Raw genomic sequence first — 6,216 nt, forward strand, 5'->3', positions numbered from 1 at the left:
ATAGTGTTTGTTATAGTGCGACTGTTGAAATTAAGTGTATCGCAAAGTTATACTTAGAAATGATAAACCAGTTTTATTTAAGAAAGGATTCGTGTCGCTAAAGTTTCGTCGGAACGAATTTACGGAAAATTAACTAACGAACGGAGAAGTAACAGTATTGTTCTTAGACGAATCAAGATCCGCCCAATTTTCGGGCAGTGGAATGATATGGGTCTGGAGAATGCCTCACCAAGAGTTTTGGCTCAACAGATTGCAGCCAACTGTGAAGCATGGTGGTTTCAGCGTGATGGTTTGGGGAGCTGTTTGGGCTGGTGGGAGATCGAGCTTAGTGAAGTACGTTGGCAACATAAATTTTTCGAAATACGTCGAAATATTGGAGGAAGGACTCTTGCCACTTTATTCCTCGGGTTTCGTGAACAAGAACACAACGTTGTTCCAGGAAGATGGAGCACCGTGTCACATTGCTAGAAACACCCAAAAGTGGCAGGAAGAAAATGGTATCCAGAAGTTGTCCTGGCCGAGCCAATCTCCTGACATGAACCCCATCGAAAACCCTTGGACCATACTCGACCGGCAAGTCAAGAAACAACAACAACAACAACAACAACAAAAAAAAAACAACTTTGAAGAGCGATCTACTCCAAGTTTTGAAGCAAAAATAGGCGAAAATCCCACAATCTAAAATTGACGAGATGATTCTCACGATGCCCAAAGGATCAACGAACTCCACGAACCGAAAGGAAGATCTACTAGATATTAATTAAATTATAAATATATCAATTCATGTGAATATGACTGAAAACTTTCATTTTTTCTTAAAAGGTGGTGTTTATTTACTTGTGACCACGCTGTGTATATATTGCCGTACCTGCCGCTTTTAACACTTTTGAATCGAAGTTTATTATAAGGTTTACTTCCTATCATTCAATAAGTATTTTTATGTAGTGTCTAAATATTAGTTATGAGGTGAAAGTGCATTTTTGGTTATCTTTTCAAAATATTATATTAATTTAGATCACTCATTATCATTAACGGGTATTCATATATAGATTAGTCCTATTAGTAAAAGTATAAGTAGAAAATGCGAAGGTGTTTCTGACTTGAAAAAGAACGTTTGTTCAAAACGTTGCCAAATAAATAAATTAATATCATAGCTTTTAAAAGGTTATCTTTCTCTAAAAGTTTAATATTATATGTATATAGAAAGGACCCCTTTAAATTAATTTCATGTTTCGTGGCACATGCTGACGTTGAAAGGCATTCTGCGACCTCTAACGGTGTGACTTTCTTCGAAGAAGGGAAAGAAGTGATTAGGGTAGGAAATTTGAAATTTTCTTGATCCTTTTCTTAAAACTTGGTTGGCGTTGAAAGTCTAAAAGTTCAGTATTTTCTGATATTATTCATTCATTGAATTTTGTTAACAACTTCTGTTTTAACTTTAAATGATGATAATAAGTTTCACTTTCAAGTGTAGTACGCGCACTGTGTAAGTGGTAGTGTTATTAAACTTTAATTAAAACAGAAGTTGTTAACACTAACTGTGTTAGTACTACACTGTCCGTAGTTTAAAGAAGTTAAGTACACTACAGAGTAGTAGTACGGTAATATTAATACTAACATTGATATTACTGTTATCGTACAGATTAACGAGTAGGTCTAGTTACATACAACTACTAATTGAATTTAAATTGTGAATGTATCTACTACTACTAGTACTAACAAGTAAAGCCACTAAAACTAACAGTAACAATAACATGAAACACTGACGGTTACTTACAGAGCCGTTTTATATGTTTTGTAAATTGTACTAGGTATGTGTTGTAAATCTCCATTCACGTGTAGTATTATTATTGTTATTTTAACGGGACTTGTTTTATGATTATATTTTAATTTTAGAACATAGGTATTGTTGTATCAGTTTTTAATTTAAAGTGTTGTATGGAAAGAACTTTTTCCAAACATTTATTTTTTAATTCATAAATTTCAAAACTGGCAGTAGTTAAACCAGAAACATAATAATTTTTTTAAATTTTTTGAACATTATCCATTGTTTAACTTATAAAATGCAAAGAGCTAAGAACTGTTAACTTTTATATTAAATTTACATGGGGAATGCAATTTGAGAACATTTTCTGTTATTGTTATCATTTTATACATTTTGGATGTTTAAAAGAAATGGTATCTTCAGAGTTTCAAATGTTTCCTTATTAGTCATTGTATATGTTCAAAATAAAAAACTTGTTTCAGAGAAGAACTATGGATCAAGTTACTCAGTTAATTGAACCTTGTCATCAGTTTGTGAAGGACTCAATTCGACTTGTAAAAAGATGCACAAAACCAGACAGAAAAGGTATAGAAGTATTAAATTTGGTAGTTAATTCCTGTCCAGTTTTGTTTGTTTCTTGATAACAGTTTAGAAGAGTATTATCATACATCTTTTATAGATTTATTGAATAATCTGTCAAACTGTAGTTTATAAGTTTGTGGCATTAATTCATTGATAACTTAATTAATATTATATAAGTATTGTTGCAATTTTTTCATTTCCTGGATTTTTAAACCTGCCCAAGTAGATATAAATAAAATGTATTTTTATTTACTTGCCAACATTAAAATTAACCATCTTTCATCACCAGCATAGGCAGCTTGTCTGTATTTTTCTTTAGCTATACTGTGTATGCAAAATATTGTTTGACAGTAATAATAATGTTATTTCACTAGAAATCTTTAGCTAAAAATTCTTGCTAAATTTTAGAGTTAATAATATTTAATCCATAATGAGTATATTTGTTTTTAAAAACTAGACTAAGTAAACCATTATTTAGAAGCTATGAAATTTCATTAACTTAGATTTTGAAATGACTAAAATTGGAGAAAAAAAATATTTTGTGAAACTGTGTGTATAACCCACTTTTTTAAAATTATATATTGTCTGTAAATTTTTTTTCTCGAAGAATAACAGTAAATGACTAAGAATTTAAATCTAAATATCATGTAATAGATCTTCTAAATCTTCGTGTAATAAAAACAAAAATATTGAAATTTTATGTTATAAATCAAGAAATGCCATGAAACAATTTGCATACATAAATAAGAAAATGTGTAATTTATGCTCTTTATTTATAGAATTCCAGAAGATTGTCATAGCAACAGCAATTGGGTTTGGCATTATGGGTTTTATTGGTTTTTTTGTAAAACTCATCCACATTCCAATCAACAATATTATTGTGTAAGTACATGTGACTTTTAAAAGCTAGGAAGTAAGTTATATTCAAACACAACAATTTAATTCCCTCTTTATACTTTTTATCAATCTACATTGATCAAGTAGCAATGTATTATCATTTGTCCAAAATGATTAATGTAGCTACAATAGTTGTTTTTATTTAGGTTAGACAACACATTCACAGATATTGCAAGTTGAAAATATTCTGTAAAACTGAAAGAAAAAAAGAAACAAATAGAAGTAGAACTTTCTATCAGAAAATTACTATTTTTGTCAGATATATATTTTTGACATATTAAGCCCCTTACCTTCCAAGTGTCTAAAAGCATATTTCATCATTTTATGATATGTGAATCAGTTGTTTGATGTATTATTAGGGATTATGATTTTCATTTGTAACTGATAAACACCAATAAAACATAAACTTCACCCCTTTCCCAATGCAGTTATACAATGTCCCTCCCTCATGATTTGTATCTGGAAGTGATTCACTCTGAATACTTTAAATGCATGCTCAGTACCAAAGCTTGTCAGGTTGGATAAAAATTTCTGTTGAAATGCTATTTATATCAGTCACTTAAAATATAAATTATTATGGTGTATAACACCTTGTATTGGCCAAGCTTGATCTGGTGATTGGTAGTTTGTGTGATGCTACATTAACAGAAGACTGGTAGTAATGGTTAACAAATCTTTCTATAAATACTATAATTAAAAACAATTAGTTAAGCAAGGCCTGAAAATAATTTTATTTCATACTTAGTTTTTTTATAATTAATTACTCGTGTAATTGTAAATTATTTTGATAAATGTTGAATTTTTTAACACATATACAGGCAAATTGGGTAACATTTTATATTAGGGACAGGATCACCAAAAATAGGTCTTAGAATTCGATTGCAAAAACAATACTAAATGAAAGTACTAATGATAAAAATTTCACACCTTAAATAGTAAGTATGGATGAAGATATTGCTATGTAAAGATCTATATATTAATGAATATTAGCTATATATTAGGAATGCTAGAGAACTGGCATTGCAACTTAGATGACGAGGAACCCACTTTGAGACTAATAATGGTTGAAGATGGCTTGAATGGGTAATGAAGAAAACTTTACCTAATGATGCAGACCAGTTACTGCTTAACACATGAAAACCAATTGTAAAAAAATAACAGACACACCAAACTAATCATATCCAGTAACAAAACAAAGTATCAGTGAAGTACAATCAAACTTTCTGCTGTATTTTATCCAATGAAAGGTATTATTAACTCCACTGTGTACAAAAGGACAAAGTTTTCAGTTTACATAAAATCAGTATTAAAACCCAACAGACTACCTGATGTTTTAGCTTGAGACAGTATCTTTTAAATACATTCCGATTGAGGTTGTTAACAGTTGCAATGCCAATAATGGTTGGAGAGGGCTTGAATGGGTAATAAAGAAAAACTTGTCGAAACGTTGTACATTTGCTGTTATGTTAAACTTATATTAAAGTATAATAAAGCATATTTTCTTTAGTACTGTAATGCTGAAGGTAATTATACAACGTGTTTTTTCAATAGAATTAAATAATTCACTTTCACCTGATTTGCAACTGAAGGTAAACATAGGCTAAGTCGACGTCTTTTGTTTGGCCAATGATTCTGACCAAAATATGAGCTTACCCTATTTACAGATACAGGTGATGTTAAAAAAAAACATTGGTTAGTAAGGGTTTTGTTAGACTATTGTACTTAATTGTGTTATGATAAACTCAAACAACAGTTGTTACTAATTGTATATTTTGTTTAATAGTGTGATTTTTTTTTCCACAGGGGTACATAAGATGCAAAGCAATCAAATATTTTCCAGACCAACATTATTTTTTTAATGTAGAATATTCCTAATTGGCAAAATAATGTCATATGTATTTTTCTTTCTGTGTAATCAAAACAAAACAAGCTCTGTTGGATTACTAATGTTGAATAAATTTTTTAATTGACATGTTTTTCTGGATTGTGTATCAATCATTCAGATTACTTATTGGAAAAAGTAGAGATGATTACACAGAAAATGGTTTCGAGTCACATTACTAGATGGCGCTACGGAATGATACTTCATATTGTGATAAACTCTCATTGTTTTTATGTTTTTACAAAAGAGTAACGGTAAAGAGATAGACAAATACACCGTGTAAAACAATACATGTATCTCAAAACTCGTCAGGAACAGAATATATATTTTTCTTAGAATACCCACATTCGTAAAATTCTGTGAAAACATCTTGAAGTAATTGAATTAAGGTTTGGCTTTTTAATTATTAGTTAGATATACCAATACGCAAGTTTTAAACTTATTCGCTCCAAACAGTAAGTGTCACCACGAATGCTCAGTGACAAGTTTGAGGGATTATAACACTAAACTTCGGAGTTAAACATGATGACCCTTTTACAGCTTTGGGCCTAAAAACAAAGTAAAACACTAAGCAACAATTAAATGTGTAATCGACCATTCGAGAAATACAAGTATCATTTAATAATTATTGTAATTATAATAATAGTTTTCAAGTTGTTTTTGTTTTCAAACTTCATCGGGTTTGCAGGGAGTAAAAACGATTGTTAGAAGAGACAGAGAAGGTACAACAACCAGTAAAAATGAATAAAAAAAAAGTGGTTCAGAACCATCGTCTTATGCTAAAATACAACTAACAAGTACAGTGAATTAGAGTCATGACGTATTAAACTAAGTAAATAAAATGAGGAAAACATAAATAAAGTCAACAAATTGGTTAGATATACAAAAGTAAGAAGTTGATCTGTGAGCAGTGAATAATACTATCCAGCAAGATACAGCAACGGGAGGTATGGGAATTGAAATACAAATTATACATCATGTGTATTATTCTATTACCAGTTGCAACTTTTACAGTAAGGTTTGTTTTGAATTTCGCGCAAAGCTACACGAGGGGTATTTGTGCTAGCCGTCCTTAATTTAGCAGTGTAAG

This window comes from Limulus polyphemus, unplaced genomic scaffold, assembly GCF_000517525.1.
Source record: "Limulus polyphemus unplaced genomic scaffold, Limulus_polyphemus-2.1.2 Scaffold1956, whole genome shotgun sequence".
Taxonomy (NCBI): Eukaryota; Metazoa; Arthropoda; class Merostomata; order Xiphosura; family Limulidae; genus Limulus; species Limulus polyphemus.